This window comes from Typopeltis vanoorti, chromosome 25, assembly GCF_054136105.1.
Source record: "Typopeltis vanoorti isolate ZY-2024b chromosome 25, IOZ_Tvanoo_1.0, whole genome shotgun sequence".
In the NCBI taxonomy this organism is placed as follows: Eukaryota; Metazoa; Arthropoda; class Arachnida; order Uropygi; family Thelyphonidae; genus Typopeltis; species Typopeltis vanoorti.
Window position 1 is genome coordinate 67,756,149 of NC_143573.1, and position 16,923 is coordinate 67,773,071.

At 35.5% G+C, this 16,923-nt stretch overlaps 1 protein-coding gene across 1 annotated transcript in view; it reads left to right on the forward strand.

Annotated features, from left to right (window-relative positions):
* The first annotated feature begins 860 nt into the window (after window positions 1-860).
* Window positions 861-16,923, forward strand: part of LOC150092818 (endoplasmic reticulum-Golgi intermediate compartment protein 2) — a 203,931-nt gene continuing 187,868 nt past the window's right edge. The window contains exon 1 of the mRNA XM_090414670.1: window positions 861-1,046. The gene's annotated coding sequence lies outside the window, so the exon portion shown is untranslated. The remainder of the gene's footprint in view (window positions 1,047-16,923) is intronic.

The window sequence follows — 16,923 nt, forward strand, 5'->3', positions numbered from 1 at the left end:
TCTCCTCATTAGATGGGGGGGGGGGAGGATTCTGCTGATATTTTTAAAATACCATGTTAAGTAGAAAAAAATGAACTTATTGATTACAGTTAGTTTTCCAAATTACAGTAAATGGAGGGAAACAACAAGCCTAAAAATATCCAGCTGCTTTTCTCTTAGAATGTCGTTATAATATTTTTTAAAAATTTAATTATTCATCACAGCATATTCTTCCTATTTAATAATATAATTTTTATTGTTTATTCTAGAAATAAGTTCGCCGCATAAGAATTAAATTACACCTGTCTTTCCCACTTTGCGCAAAGGGTAAAAGGTTTTGGCCTTTATTCTACTAAATAATAAGTTCATATCTGGTGTTAGAGAACGCTACAGAAATCGGATGGGATTTTATGAAGTGTAAGGATGCTTAAGGATAGAGATAGGTTTACTTGTATTCACTTATTAAAGACAACTTATAAAATTCTAACAGCAGCAAAAATACAAGAGATCCACACAAACATTCATATACAAGAAATCCACACACACATATATATTGTATATATACTATACCTTTAAGTAGCCTGCTCCATCGTGTGTAGCTTTTCCGCACAGACATGGTTGTAACATGTGAGATTGCTTTACCGCCAGAACTGACGGCAATTCCAGTGCGTGAGATGTAATCTGAAGGAACAAAATATGGTTTATAACTGCTTCCCACGTCTTCTTGTGCAGCACTATTGAGGTATTCGAGACCGCGTTCAATCACTGTATGTAACCACTTGATGTTCCTTATATCAAATGACTTCGCCTTTTCTTGCCGGCAAATACCGCATCATCATCATCCTCTCCTCGCGAATGCCCTCTGTGTGAAGCGTCTGGAGACGAGAATACATTACACTTGTCAGGATGGAGGTGTACAGCTGGTGTACGGTGTTTTGTCCAGTATTGTGATATATTTTATTTTGTTCAGTATACGATGAAATAATCTTAATTTGGAATTTCAGTAAACGAATCAAAAGACAGATTAAAAGTAATGGTTCCGATTTGATATAATAACATAAACATAGGTAAGTACGGTTACAAAGTTATGAAATCAAAATCATAACTGCTTACCCTAAAATAATGAGTAAGTTGACACATAAGGTTCCTCCGTTCTAAGTGTTTATTTTGAATAAACTGTTAGCTTTCCTGTTACTTATTAAGATTTTTTTTCCTTCCCGGAATTACCAACATGTAAACTGATGGTATAACTTTGCAAAAGTAAACATTAATTTAGTGTAAAGCAACTCCTGGTACTTTTGTAGCATACATACTATCATTTAAATGTGTATTATACAAGTTTTGTAATTTGAAGACAACTGAGATCTTCAGGTCTTAAGATTTATTTGAACCGGCATGATCGAAATAGTTGTTCTTCCTTCCTTTTTATACACCACACTTGCACTAAAGATTACATAATTATTTACATGCTGAGGTTTTATTTATTTAATTTCTTGATTTTTCCAAAATTTTGCTTGCATATATTATAGCACTTCTTTCTTTCAAGAGTTTCATACCAGTTAAATACCTCATTCATTTAAAATGAGGTATTTAAATGGATTTAAATTTTAAATATTTGAAATTTAAATTCAGGATTGTATCTAACTATAAGAAATGAATAACGCCTCCTCCAAAAGAAATAAGTGATTTTTCTTCCTTTTTTTACTTCTTTTTTATTTTATTTTATTTATTTATTTTACTGTTCTTATAGATTTTAATATTACCAAGGGGAATTTGCAAGAGTTTTTTCTTCTTCTCAGGGTCCCCATGCTGCTATATTGTTCATGAGAGATCTCATGGCAGAGTGTATCAATTACTCGGCCTCTTGCTGGAACACTGAGCTAAGAAAAAGAACTGGAAATGGTGCACAATATGTCAATTACTAAATTCTTTTCATATTATACTATAAATAAAATTGAAAAAAAAATTTTTTTGTGAGAATCTCTACATTGTATATTCCCTGTGTTGTATAGAAAAATAATTTTGGAGAACTTGAAATCTGTTTCCCAATGTTGAAATTGCTCAGTGTTTATGTGCATGATGGTGACCAACAGTACAGGGGAACATTCATTTTCAAGATTGAAACTTACAAAGAATCAGCTTCACAGCACAACGGGGCAGCAGTGTTTGAACTGGCTTTCGCTCATGTGGATGGAAAATGACATCCTGAAGACCATTGACTTTAAGCCAATTATAAATCAATTCTCCACAAAGAAATTTTGCAAAAGTTTGCATTCATTAATCCTTGGTTTACAGCATATTATTTATGTTTAAACATTGATTTTGTTAAAATTACCAATAAATCTATAGGCTTAATTTTATTGACCGTTTACATTTTATTCCTGTAGGTGGGTGGGTAGGGCCCCGGTACATTGCTTTGTCGAGGGGCCTACAATACTGTTAAGATGGTAGTGGCATGCATAGGATATTACAGAACCTTGATGTGAATATAATTATGGGTTTGAATGAATATCATTTTGCATATATGAGAATGTGCTAGGGAATTATTAGTGCCTTTGATTGGATTGAGTCTCAGCTCTGGTAGACTATCAAAAGAGTGGAAAAAAGGGGAGGGAGGGAAATAGTTCTCTTGCATAAAGATGGGTCAAGACAAAATTATAGGAGATTACAGAGGATATTACAGAACCTTGATGTGAATACATTTATGGGTTTGGATGGGATATCATCTTGCATATATGAGAATGTGCCAGGGAATTATTATTGCCTTTTGATTGGATTGAATCTCAGCTCTGGTAGACTACCGAAAGAGAGAAGGAAATAGTTCTTTTGCATAAAGGACGTCAAGACAAAATTAGTGAATAATTGACCGATCAGCATGTCAGTAGTGATGGTCAAGATATTGGAGAAGATTCTCAAGATTATTGGTTAAAGACAAAATTCAGGAATGGGATACTGTGTGTGTGTGGGGGGGGACAGCATGGTTCAGTAATTTACTCATGCTTTATAATAAAGTGACAACTGAGTTGGATAATGGGAATGGCCACACGATGATGCTGCTGGTTCCTGCAAAAGCATTTGACAGGGATACTGCATGGAACTCTGTTACATAAGTTGGAGCAAATTGGTTTAGATATGAAACTAGTTATGTGGATCAGAAGATGGTTAATGGATAAATATCAGAGTAGTTTATAAGAGGAGGAGTCCATATATGGTACTAATGTACTATAGACAGATCAACCAATCTCTCATCTATGGACTGTATAAAAAAGGTTTTTATGTTGGAGGTTTAATGGATTTTTTACAACACTCAAAAAGAATTAAATTAGAATTTAATACTCCTATATTTCGTCCTAGTCACTAGGACATCTACGGGGATTACAAAGACAATTAATGTAACATGCACACAAAAACTTACAATACTAAGCCCAACCACGTGGGTGACACTAAAGTCCTATCTAGGTGAAGCGCACTCTAAGGGCGGTAGTAGGTGGCCTGGAATGTAAGGTGGGACCTCTGGTGATGAGTGTTTCCCAAATCTTCGGAAGCTTAATGCAACCGTATTTGTTAAGATTTGGTTGGTTTCCGAGAGCTGCTGCTGCTTCTAAGAAAAGTCTCTCTTTCTTGAATTTGCTGTGGTGGAGCATGGTGGTTTTCTTCCGTGATACTCTGTGGGTGGTGTCCAAAACATGGTCAGCCAAGCCTGAGTGGCCATAGTTGTGTTTAACGATGTACTACTTGTGTTCCTCCAGACGGATGGATGTTGATCTGCCTGTCTGTCCAAAGTACGCAAGCTTACAGGAACATCAAGCTTACAGATCAGCATCCATCCGTCTGGAGGAACACAAGTCGTACATCGTTAAACACAACTATGGCCACTCAGGCTTGGCTGACCATGTTTTGGACACCACCCACAGAGTATCATGGAAGAAAACCACCATGCTCCACCACAGCAAATTCAAGAAAGAGAGACTTTTCTTAGAAGCAGCAGCAGCTCTCGGAAACCAACCAAATCTTAACAAATACGGTTGTATTAAGCTTCCGAAGATTTGGGAAACACTCATCACCAGAGGTCCCACCTTACATTCCAGGCCACCTACTACCACCCTTAGAGGGCGCTCCACCTAGATAGGACTTTAGTGTCACCCACGTGGTTGGGCTTAGTATTGTAAGTTTTTGTGTGCATGTTACATTAATTGTCTTTGTAATCCCCGTAGATGTCCTAGTGACTAGGACGAAATATAGGAGTATTAAATTCTAATTTAATTCTTTTTGAGTGTTGTAAAAAATCCATTAAACCTCCAACATAATGTCCTCACAGCACTTAAGCCTCTACACAAGAATGTATAAAAAAGGATATGTACTGGTGGTTTGCCACAAGGTTCTGTACTTGGGCCACTACTATTTAACTTTTATATTTATGATTTCTGAGGGGAAATATTCAGTTATTTTCTGATGTAAAATTGGGTAGAGTAATAGTTAATAAGGATGATGCAAAGATTATGCACAATGATATGTATAGACTATATGGGGCAAAGAAGAATGACTGTCACTGGAAAAATGTAATGGTTATGCATTGTGGGATGAAAAGATTACCAGTTGTGTACTACACTGATTGAACTGGATTGCAAGAAATTAATGAGGCTAGGGATTTTTTAGTGGGTGCTAGTGGACAATGAGTTGAAGTTCAATGGTCATATTGTAAAAAGCGGTTAAAAAAGCTCATAGGATTATTTGGTTATTGAATTACACTAACAAGCAGTAAATTGTCTTGGAAATGTAAGTAGTTAGCAAAGGCATGAGGACTAAATTTTTTGCTTAGTAGTGAATGAGTTGAAGAGTTTGATTCATTTGTTAGTACCTTGTTGATAAATAGAGCTCAAACAAAATATATGTATTGTGCAAATGATGGTTATTGGACCTCCTGTGATCAGTCTACAAACTATTGAGGTGCTAATTTATAATAATAATGATATTTCATTTCCATCTATATTAGAAGTAAATTTTAAATATAACTGGAAACATTTAACTGCTTCAGAAACATATCTTTTCTCATAAACATATCTTATTCCCAAACATATTCCCAAGATGAGTTGATTAATTTCATGGAGGCTTTAATAATGATAATAATAGTAATTCCATATTGCATAATCTTTAAGAATTGTCAGTTTTTTTTAAATTTCTTATTTATTTTTTTACTGTAAGCTTCATATTCTAGTACAAAATTTTGACAATCATGTGTGTAACCTAAGAGCAACAGCTCGTCCAGGTTATTATATGCATAGAGTTACAAAAAGTTATGTAATGCATTATCATTATATACACATGTACATTCATATAATATGCATATTAGTAGATATGCATATTAAAATAGATGTTTGTTGGCATCTTTTCAATGAAAACATGCACTCCATAGCTCAAAACTTTTAATGTCATAGGACTAATACATTTATACATAGATATTTACTGAACTAATGAAGATAGGAACTGCTTTATCAACTTGCAATATTGGAATAATTAAGGCTCAGAAATGGTCAGTTTCTTATGTATTTCAACAAGCAATTTCAGTGTAACTTTATGACAACTCCTGCATTCCAGTAACTCAGAAATTGACATAACTGCATAACTGTTGCATCTTATTATGTGACAGTGCACTAGGAAGATAATAAAACATTCTAAAAAGTATCAGTTTTTTTTTTTGAAAATTGAAATAACAAAAAAAATGCATCACAGAACATAAAACAATAATAAAAGTAATATAACAAGATTAATAGCATCACTTAGATTTTTATTCCTTGTAATCTTCAATGAAGAACATAATCTCACAGACAACTTAATATCTTCAAGTTGATGAAATAAACATATCACCCCATGGGAAATTAAAACAGCTGCTGTAATACCAAAAAGCCAAGGCCACCACAAACACTGTAGCAAGAAACATGAGCACACAACCAAAGACCTCTGTATCTGCAGCCCTTGAGAACTAATTTGATCTTCTGAACTTGTTGAAACCAACATACCACCAAGAAACTAAAACAGCCAATCAAATATCAAAAAGCCAATACTAGGACACATGAAAACACTACCTAACACAAATATCTCTGGCTTGTAGTCCTCAAGAGCTTACCTAACCTTTTAATGTCAGTGAAGCCAACATACTTCTCTCTCCACATCTTGGGAAACAATAATAACTGCAACAGAACCAGGAATTCAGATATCTATAAACATGAACACACTACCAAACACCTCTGATTTATGAAATGAAATTATTATTATTATTATTATTATTATTATTATTATTAAACAAGACCTCATGGAGTCAAAGACTCATCTAGGAGGTCCTTTTATCTCACACACATCTCATCATACCGGGTCTTAAACACATTCAAACTCCTTGCAGACACCACACTCTCAGGCAAGGCATTCCAATCATTCACAACTCTGCAAGAAAAAAACCTGCCTCTCACTCCCCTACTCACACCCTCTTTATACAGTTTCCAGGCATGACCTTTGGTTCTCCCCTGATCTCCCACTATTCTCTGTAGCATCTCTGTAGTAAATGAGTTAGCTCTTATGGCCCTTAAGAGCTAACTCATTGAAATCCAATATATATCACTCCACAGGAAACTAAGACAACATCAATGCTAAAAAGTCAATACCACAAACTCGGATACCAAGAAACACAAACATTTTACCAAACACTGCTTGCCTTTGAAAAACCACACCAACTGGTAACAGCAGGTTATTATTATCAATCCCTGACACCTCCAAGGACTCACCATGGGGAAGGCACACTTCTCTACTTTGTTACACACAACTCACTATTTCCATTACCACTTAATTCTTCAAATACGCACTTCTGGCCTGCAGTTCTTAAAAAAAACATACCACTTAGCAACAGCAGGTTGTTATTATTACCTGACACCTCCAAGGACTCATTGCAGGAGGGTACACTACTCTACTCTGCTACACACATCTTACTCTTCCCTACTACTTAATTCTCCAGATACACAGAATGACACTATCATTAACAGCATCTACCACCCACCACCACCAAAAATAACAGTGTTTTTTTTCTGTAAATTGCATGTATTCTCATGGCTTATTTGCCATGAGAATACATGCAATTTAATATAACTTATATTAAATTGCATGTAAGTTATACAGTAAAACATTACGTAAGTTATACTGTATAACTTACGTAATGTTCAACTTATAAATTAATAAACTTCAGTTGCGATCGCAAAGAGCAAAATGCCTAATGAACAATAAACACATACAAAAAAACACTATAACACTCCTTTCACAAAGAAATTTAACAACCCACTGTTTCAAACATAAAAAAAACAAACACCTCCATAAATATATTTTAAAGTGACAGCGTCACTTCCACTGACATCAACTGCGTGATACATGGATCATGTGTGGTTTTGTTTTGATGGCATCTCTGATTTCAGAGAGCAGTAGCAATCATAAAGTAATACCACAATTTCTTTTGACTTGTTAAAAAACAAAAGCAATTCTATTTTTACACGGTATATTTTGATTCAACATGGTTCAAATGGCACGTATTTTTAAAATTTCTGTTTCAATTCAGTTCTGTTAAAAAGGGTATTTCCATTATAACACTGATTGGCAACTCGTATAGGTAAATATGACCTCTCCATTGCTTCTGCCTTAGTATCACACTCTGAGTCTGCCTTCCACTGACGATACATCAATAAAGGTTGAAACTGGTCTGGATAGCGGCCCTTCCCTTAATGCATAGCAGTATACATGTCTGCAAGGAGATGTGCTTTGCATTATGGGAGATACTAAGACAAGGAGTGATGAGAGCTTGGTCCACCTTTACTATGAGTTGCCAAGGGATGTACCACCTTACCTCAGTCCTGAAGATATTTTCAGGCGCAAACTGTTTGCTTACACTTGGATAAAGGATTAAACTAAATTTATCATTATAATTATCATTTCCTAGAACGGTAAATATGTACTTAAACTTGACTTTCGGGGAACCTTCTCGATGTTTAAAGATCAGGGATTACTCTACGCTACGGAATGTAGACAGTTGTGGTAACAATAAAAAAAATCAATTTTTGTAATTACGATTTCCTGAAGTTAAGTCGTGATGATCCGTTATATTCACTTGCCGTTGGTTCCTGGAAGCAGAAGGGTCTGCTGATTCCTCGAAGTTAAGTTGGTCCATTATGGGAGGCCTGCCTATATAAAGCTGCTTGGAAGGAGTTAAGCTGTTTGCTAAACAATCATTTCTTGTTTACAATTCAAAATGTTTACGTCTTGTGTTTTGTTTGTACAATAGAGTTATAGAGATATGTATTAAATTTTGAAGTTTGTTTTGTATGAGTAATATCAAATTAGTAAAATTAATTATTCATTATTTTCAGATATTTTCGTAACATTACCCCATTAAATCACAATGTCAGATAATTCAGTTAGACAGAAGAAGAAAAGCTATTTCTTTAGAAACTAAGATCCAAATTTTAGATAATTTAGCAGCTGGAGAAGGTTCAACATCCTTAGGGAAATATTTTGGATTGATCGAAGCTACCATGAGAACAATTAAGAAAAATGAAGAGGCCATTAGAAAATCTGTTCTTTATGGAACAAAATTGGGTGCCAAGTCATCATCGTATACGAGAGACATTATAAAAGTGAAGATGGTAAAGGCTCTAGTGATGATGTGGATAGAAGATTGCTCACAAAAAGGAATACCTTTAGAAGGAAATGTCATCAAACAGAAAGCATTACAGTTGTAAGATTCAGGAAAAGGAGCCAACAACATCAAACAACAATTGTGATTTTTCTGCAAGTACAGGTGGTCTTACAAAATTTCTCAAAAGATATACACTTCATAATGTAAAAATAAAAGGAGAAGCCACATCTGCAGATGAGCTGGCAGCTAGGGAATTTCTTTCAAAACTATCCAAAATTATTGAAAATGGTGACTACACTCCTGGTCAAGTTTGGAATGCAGATGAGACCAGCCTTTTTTTTGGAAAAAAAAATATCAAGTAGAACTTATATAACAAAATCACAAAAAAGTGTTGGTGGCCTTAAGGCAGCTAGGATCGTGTGACTCTATGATTTTGCAGCAATGCTTCAGGAGGTCATATATTAAAACCATTACTCATTAACCGATTCCTAAGACTGTGGGCAATGAAAGGTGTGGATTTTAACACATTACCAGTGCACTGGAAGGCAAACAAAAAAAGGTTGGGTTACAAAATAAATTTTTAATGAATGGTTCCATCAATGTTTTGTTCCAGAAGTTAAACTATTTGATGGAAAAAAAAATTGGACTTTATAAAGTTTTGTTGATTATAGACAATAACGTGCCTAGCCATCCTGTTTTAGAACATCTGAATGTGGGATTTTGTTTTCTGCCTCCTAATACAACATCCTTAACACAACCACTAGATCAGGGTGTGATTGCTACCTTCAAAACTTACTACATAAGAAGAACATTCCAATACATTTTGAATAAACTAGATAAGGATAATTTACTGACAGTTATTGATGTGTGGAAGAAATTTTCTATTTTGGATTGCATTAAATTGGCATTATCAGAATTGAAACCATCAACTTTAAATGCATGCTGGAAAGCTACTTGACCAGAATGTGTGAAAAAGAAAAATCTTGTACCTTTTGCATACAACTGAATATCCCATAATAGTACAAATCATATTTCACCTTAAACTTATTCACTGTCAATTTATATTTAAAAAATACACTCTCGTTCCCAGCTCCATTATGTATGTTCAAAGGTTTATACAGAAAAGCATTTTGGTATTTTATATTTTAGTTCAAATGTGATATATATTATATAAATATATAATATTATGTACACATTGCATTTCTGTTACGAAGTTGGTAGCTAGGCTAACATGGACTCTCCTGAATGGATGTATGTCTATTACCTATACTACAGCTGTTCCGAGGTAACAGACCATGCGATACCATTGATACAGATCACCAGAGTCATTGGAAAAAGACTTCTCTTATAAAGGAGTTTCCATCATTTTTCAATAGAGGGTGCCAGTAAGGATTTGTATCCCAACATTCATACTTAATCTGTGTTTTGCTTTCTTATGCATTTCTCTGTATGCACATTTTGCTCAGTGTATTTTTTAAATTTTTTTTTTTTTTCACTTGTGATGCCTTGGTGACCAAATTGAAAAATTGGCATAATAATTTGTTAACTAAATAAATTTAGTTACTATTTATTATCTATAGATATGTGTATATTCAACTAAACATCAACATGAGTGATAATTAAAATCTCAGCATCCATACCAGATTAGCCATTATAAGGTGAGAGAGGAGCTTGCAAGTCTCAATCTTTTTTTCTTTTTTGAAACTCAGCAATTCAGTAGTTTACATCCCCCCCCCACTCCATTTGACTTTGTAAGCAATGTTTCATAGTCATGATACTATATTAAATATTTTCAGTGTTTTTTCATTCCTTAGGTATTCCTTACCCAGCATTTCTTCAACCCCCTTCCCAAAATAAATAAATACAGGTTATCAGCTTATTCAACAGAGTGATCAGAATGGCTTGGTGTCTTTTTTGTTACTGTAGCAAATTTCTTCACAACTTTTTCTATATATCCTCTGAACTTTGGGCCTTCATAGCTCAGTCAATAACAATAAGATAACCTTTGATTGGAAAAACCTGAATTCAAATCTAGGGTGTAAAGAACCTTTATACAGACTTTTCAACTAAAGATAAAGTTAATTGGTCTCTCTCTTTTTAATATTGATCCCATATACAAGAGGTTCAATAATCTATAAGTACATAAGTGATGTGTGTGGGATGCATGTGAGTGGAAGAGAATGCCTAGCCTAGTATTTTTTATTTATTTATTTTTTGATGCTAAGGAAGCAGTCAATGTGATGTGTCTATGCCAGGAGAGGCTGGAGGTAAATGTCAATCCAAGTAGAGAATTGATCTGCTCCTGTTGGTGATTTGGGTATTGCTAAAGAAGTTTATTGAAATATTTCTTGAGTTGTAGGTTTCAGGTGTTTGAAAATACTTCTTGCGGAAGGCTGTTCCAGAGGACAAGGGTAGAACGATTAAAAGAGGAAGAGTAGAAGTGGGTTTGATGTGTTTACAGTTGCACTGAAAATAGCCTGTTAAAACATCAGCAGCTGCTTATGTTTTAGCAGCCCCAACAGAAAGTGGAGGAATGATGGTTGCCAGTTCGCTGGCAGTCATTCTGACCATGAATGTACCTGTAAAACAGACACAGTTTTGCAACATTGCAGTTATCTGAGAAATAGTGGTTGAAGTAAGTCTGTAAGAGAATAGGTGCATCACAATTGAGTAATATTCCAAGGATGAGTAGATTTAGGATTTGTATATAGTTAGCAGCTGGATGGGTGGAAAATAATGTCTTGAGTGGAAGAGAATGCCTAGCCTAGTATTTTTTTTTTTTTTTAGATGCTAAGGAAGCAGTCAGTGTGATGAGTCTATGCCAGGAGAGGCTGGAGGTAAATGTTAATCCAAGTAGAGAATTGATCTGCTTTTGTTGGTGATTTGGGTATTGCTAAAGGTAATAAAGGTAGATACATCATGGAAATTATGGAAACAACTACTGTGTTAAAGTAAAAACTTTAGTTTAATATAAACCAAAATAAACACTCAATGTTTCAGCTTTAATATTAAGATCATCATCTGCAATATACACATATATACAAAGAAACAAATTGCACTGCAATCTGCATGGCATGCTCAAGTTACTGACCAACTGTTACAACTATTGGCTTGACCTCTGGTGAAAAAAAAAAACTTACTACATCAAAGCTAGATTCTTATTATTGTTATCTGTTAGGTTACAAAATTAAATTAAGCTTGAGGACAACATGTTTACAAAAAGGAAAAATTAATAAATAAAAATAAAAGATTACTTACCGTATATTAGTATACATATAAATTACAACCAACTGGTATGGATAGTGGCCAATAAAAGCTGAAAAATTGCTTAGAGTCCTAAAGTCAGTATTTACTGGAAACTAAGTGGGCTGAATGTGTGCCATCCAAATTCTTGGGATTTTTATGCCACCATTATTGTTAAGTTTGGGTGGTTAATCAAAATTTCGCAGGCTTCTTTAAATTTCCGTTCATACTAGGTTTTTTATGATGTAATGAGCAAGTGCTTTTCTAATCAATTTGGTGTAGGGTATTAAGAGAGGCCTGAGATGTGAGAGGCCTGCTTCACCACAATTGTTAAATTTAATATGTCGTTTGTGCTCTTTTTTATGGATAGGGATTGTATGTCCAGTTTCCCCAATATAAGGTAAGTTATAGGTGCAATAGATGCAATAAATTCAGGATGTGCCTTTGGTGGGGAGAAGATCCTTAGAGGAGTTTAATGTTTTTTAATTTTAATGGTGGTTTAAAAGTGGCATTAAGATTATAATGGTGTAGGATTCTATAAATTTTTTCTGATAACCCTTTAATGTATGGGATAGCTATTGTTTTACTGTAATTATATTATGTTTTGATGAAGTCTTATGAAGAACTTTATTAATAGTATTTTTGCTATAGCTATTATTTATAAATGTATTGCTAATAATTTTTAATTCTTGTTTAAGAGCTTGTTCATTAGAGCAAACTGTTGTAGCTCTGTTTTTGAGGATGTTAATGACTCCAAATTTTTGTGAAGGGTGGTGATATGAGTCAGCATGTATATATTGGCCAGTATGTGTAGGTTTGTGGTAAACAGTGAAGGATAGATAGCCTGAGAGAAGACGTGTGACTAGTGTATCCAGGAATGGGAGCAAGTTTTGATTTTCAATTTAAGTAGTAAATTGTATGCACTCATGTTGTTTGTTCAGTCGGTTAAGGAATGTGTTTAAAGTTTTGCAAACGTGTGGCCGGATAACAAAAACATCGTCAACGTATCTAAGCCAAATTGTAGGTTTTAGAGTAAAGGAATCAAGAGCATGTTGCTCAAAAGCTTCCATATGAAAGTTAGCAATTGGGGGTGGGGGATAGAGGTGAGCCCATAGCCATACCATCTTTTTCTAGATAAAATTTATTTTGCTAAATGAAGTAACCGGAATGTAGTATGTGGACAAAGAGAGCTGTAATGTTGGGCAGAAATTTGTTCTGTAGGAGAAGAATTGTGTCCCTGATTGGGACATTTGTGAAAAGGGCAGAAACGTTAAAACTAACTAATAAATCATCTTTGTTGAGTGTTATGTTTTTAAATTTGTTTATAAACTGTTGTATGTTCTTTATATAGGAGGAGAATTACCTACCAATTCCTTGAGTGTTGATGCTAATTTCCTGGCTATGTGATAATTAGTGGTAGTAAATTAGGTAATAAAGGTAGGCGACCTGAGATCCTCTTTTATGAAAGAAAAAGCAAGATTGTGTATTGGTGGCATTAAAGATGACCAGATTGCTCTTGTCCTATTGGTGGATAGTGTGGAGATCACCATTTAAGTCACTACTCCAAGTTTAGCACGTCTAAGCACTGCATAGTTTGACAATTAGCTGGATGAATGGATAGGACTGTCATCAGCAAAGCAGTGAATGGGATTGGTGGTTGAGAGTAGGTTATTTATGTACAGCAGAAACAGGATATGTGACAGAACAGAGATTCTGCCACTCCTTTATTAGTGGTGAAGATTGAAGAGAGTGTGCCATCTAGCATCACACACTTAATGTTGGTAAAGGGCTATGGAAAAGATAAATACTATTTTGTGTAATAATTGATGATATTACTTTTGTTTATTATATTATTGTTTATTTTTGATAACTTACCATGTCTGTGTGATTATTGTCCTTGCGGATTTGTTACTGACTTTTTTTTTAATATAATTTTTGAATCTTGACTGAATGGAACACAATGATAGTATGCACAAGGTTAATCAGGTGAGTGGCATCAAGGATTAAGATAGATAGATTTTTTGAAAATGGTTAGATGTCATGCATGTAATATGCATGCTTGGTGAAATGTGAAAGATGTGTTTGTGGTGAGACTAAACAGTAGATGAGAGAAGGTATGGATTTGTAGAAAGTGTGATATTTTGTTAGACAGAGTTAACAGATGCAAAACAGACTGAAGGAATGAAAGTTAACATAAATCAAAGAAACAGATTGAAAGCTAATGAGACTGAGGGAGTGAAAAAAATGCAAGAATGAAGAAGCAAAAAGAGGTATGAGTGAGGAAAGAATGAGAGATAGTGAGAATACTAGAGCAACTGAGAGTGAAATTGCCAGAATGCAAGATTTGAAGAAAGTTATTTGAAATGAAAAATGAAATGAAGAATATATGAAGTAATATTAGACATTTAGTAGAAACAAGTGAAAGTGTGCAAAAGGATAGAATGAAAGGAAAAAGGGTAAAAGAAGTGACAAATGATTCAAGAATAGCATTGTATGGAGATTCCATTGTTAGAGGATTGGTTAATGAGAGAGAGTCCATAAGGTCAACAATTCATGCTTTGGACAAGCAAGAGTGGTTGCGAGAACAAAGGATTAAAGTGGACATAAAGAGAATGTAAGAGAAATTATCAGGAGGTGATTGAGGAGAATGAACGACAACAGTATAGTGGGAAAGGTTTGTCAGTGTGTTGCCAAGGTATGACAATGATGAGTTGAGATGGGGGGTCCACAATCATTGGTATGTGCTAGCAGAGCTATGCAAGGAGAAGAGAGTACAGTTTGTTGATGTATGGCATGTATTTTAGGGAAGAATGGAATTATACAGACATCATGGGTTGCATTTGAATGGCTGTGGAGTCAGTGAACTGGAGAAACTGTTGCTAGATGGAAGTGCAAGCAAGAGATCAAAAGTAAAAGATGAAGTGAAAATGAATAAAGTGGTATTGAAGAGTAGAAGTGCTTAGTAATAGAAACAGTAGTAGCATGAGAAATGAAGAGAAAATGGGAATGCAAGAAGAACAGGGGAACGGGGAGAACCCAGGTGGACAGGGAGACAGTGCATAAGGTGAGTGGATGTTGAAAGCAAGTGAATGTTGGTATGGGGATGATCAGCATAGAAACTGAATAGATCGGGACATGAGTGGAGTAGTTGAGACTGGGTGGATATATATGGCAGTCAGTAATGAAGGTGATTGGGCAAGGACAGGTATGGTGGCAAAATCACAACTAACAAGTGGGTAGGGTTGGACTGGTTATGGACCTAAAAGTGAACTGCTGTGTTTATTTACAGGAGTATCAGAAATAATGGAGATGAAAAAGGCTCTGCTCAGGCCTAGTATAGTTTATTGTGCACACATCTGGTCCTCTGGTTTTCATGGTGATGAGGATATATTGAAAAGGGTCCAGAGATGACTGACTTAGGTTGTGGTCTTTGGGATGTGGGATATGAGGACAGATTGAGGGAATGGTTTGCATTGTGAATAGGAGGAAGAGAGAGGATATGATTGAGACATTTAAATTACTAAAGAGTTGTTACCAGGTTAATGTGGAAGAAAGTTTTTGTAGAACAGAAAAAGGGAAAGAACAAGAGGACATTTCTGGAAGCTGTATAAGGAGAATGTGAGCAGGGGCATAAAGAGTAGGTTCTTTGTGGAGGTTGGTCAGTGGAATGTGTTGGCTGACATTGTGGTAAATGCAGATACACTGAATGTGTTTAAAGCATGTGTGAACTTCCTGCAGTGAGTCTTTTTGACTCATTGGAGGTCTGGTGTTAATAATAAAAATAGCATGCAGTGAATAACCAGAGAGAAAGCTGGATACTCAGTTACAGAGGATGGTGTACAGCCAAAAGATGACAAACAATATTAAACAGGAATTGCATGCGAAAAAGAGGCTATGGAAGAGATATAAGGAGACAGGTGAAGAGATGCATGAGGAATATAAGACACAGGCCAGAAGAGTGACTAGTGTGGTAAGGAAAGCGAAACTGGAATATGAGAGGAGATTGGCCCTAAGATCCAAAGAAAATCCTAGGGAATTTTTTAGCTATGTGGCCAGTAGGAGGAGAAATGACTGTGGAAGAATGATATTGTGGGATAAAAATGGGAATAGAGTGAGTGATGCAGAGGACATAGTGGAATTTTTCAATGAACACTGAAGTTCATTGAAAAATTCCTGGAGTATTTCATCCTAGAGGAGTCAGTTTTAATGTTAGAGGGCTAGGACTGGTTTTAGGTCTGGAGGTACAGGAGGAGAGTGTGTTTCAGATACTGAGAACTCTGGATGGCAATAAAGCTTTGGGACTGGATGGTATTTCACCACGAGTTTTGAGAGAATGTGCTAGGGAACTGACAGTGCCTTTAACCTGGCTTTTCAATGAAAGTCTGGCTTCGGCAAAGGTGCCCAGAGAATGGAAGGAAGGTAAGATAGTGCCATTGCATAAGGGTGGTAACAGACTAGAAGTGTCTAATTATAGACCAGTCTGTGTGTCATCAGTAGTTGTTAAGATCTTGGAGAAAGTAGTGAGGGACCGTATACAGCACTGGGCAGATGAGGGTAATGTTATCAGTGATTTGTGGTCAACATGGATTTGTGAAAGGCCGCTCTTGTTTTAGCAATATGCTAGCCTTTTATAATAAAGTTACAAGAACATTAGATGAGGGAAAGGCATATACTGCAATTTTCTTAGACTTAGCAAAGGCATTTGACAGAGTGCCACATGATAAGCTGATATTTAAGTTGCAACACATGGGTCTGGATGTCAGATTGGTCAACTGGATTCAGGATTGGCTGTCTGATAGGTATCAGAGAGTTGTGTATGGTGGAGCAGTTTCAAGGAGACAGAAGGTTACAAGTGGGGTCCCACAGGGCTCAGTACTAGGACCTATATTGTTTAACCTTTATATCAATGACGTTGCCAGTGGATTGCAAGGGGATATTCAGTTGTTTGCGGATGATGCGAAGCTGGGAAGGATTATTAGTAATAGTGCAGATGTGGTAGCCCTGCAAGAGGATTTGAATAAGCTAGATAGATG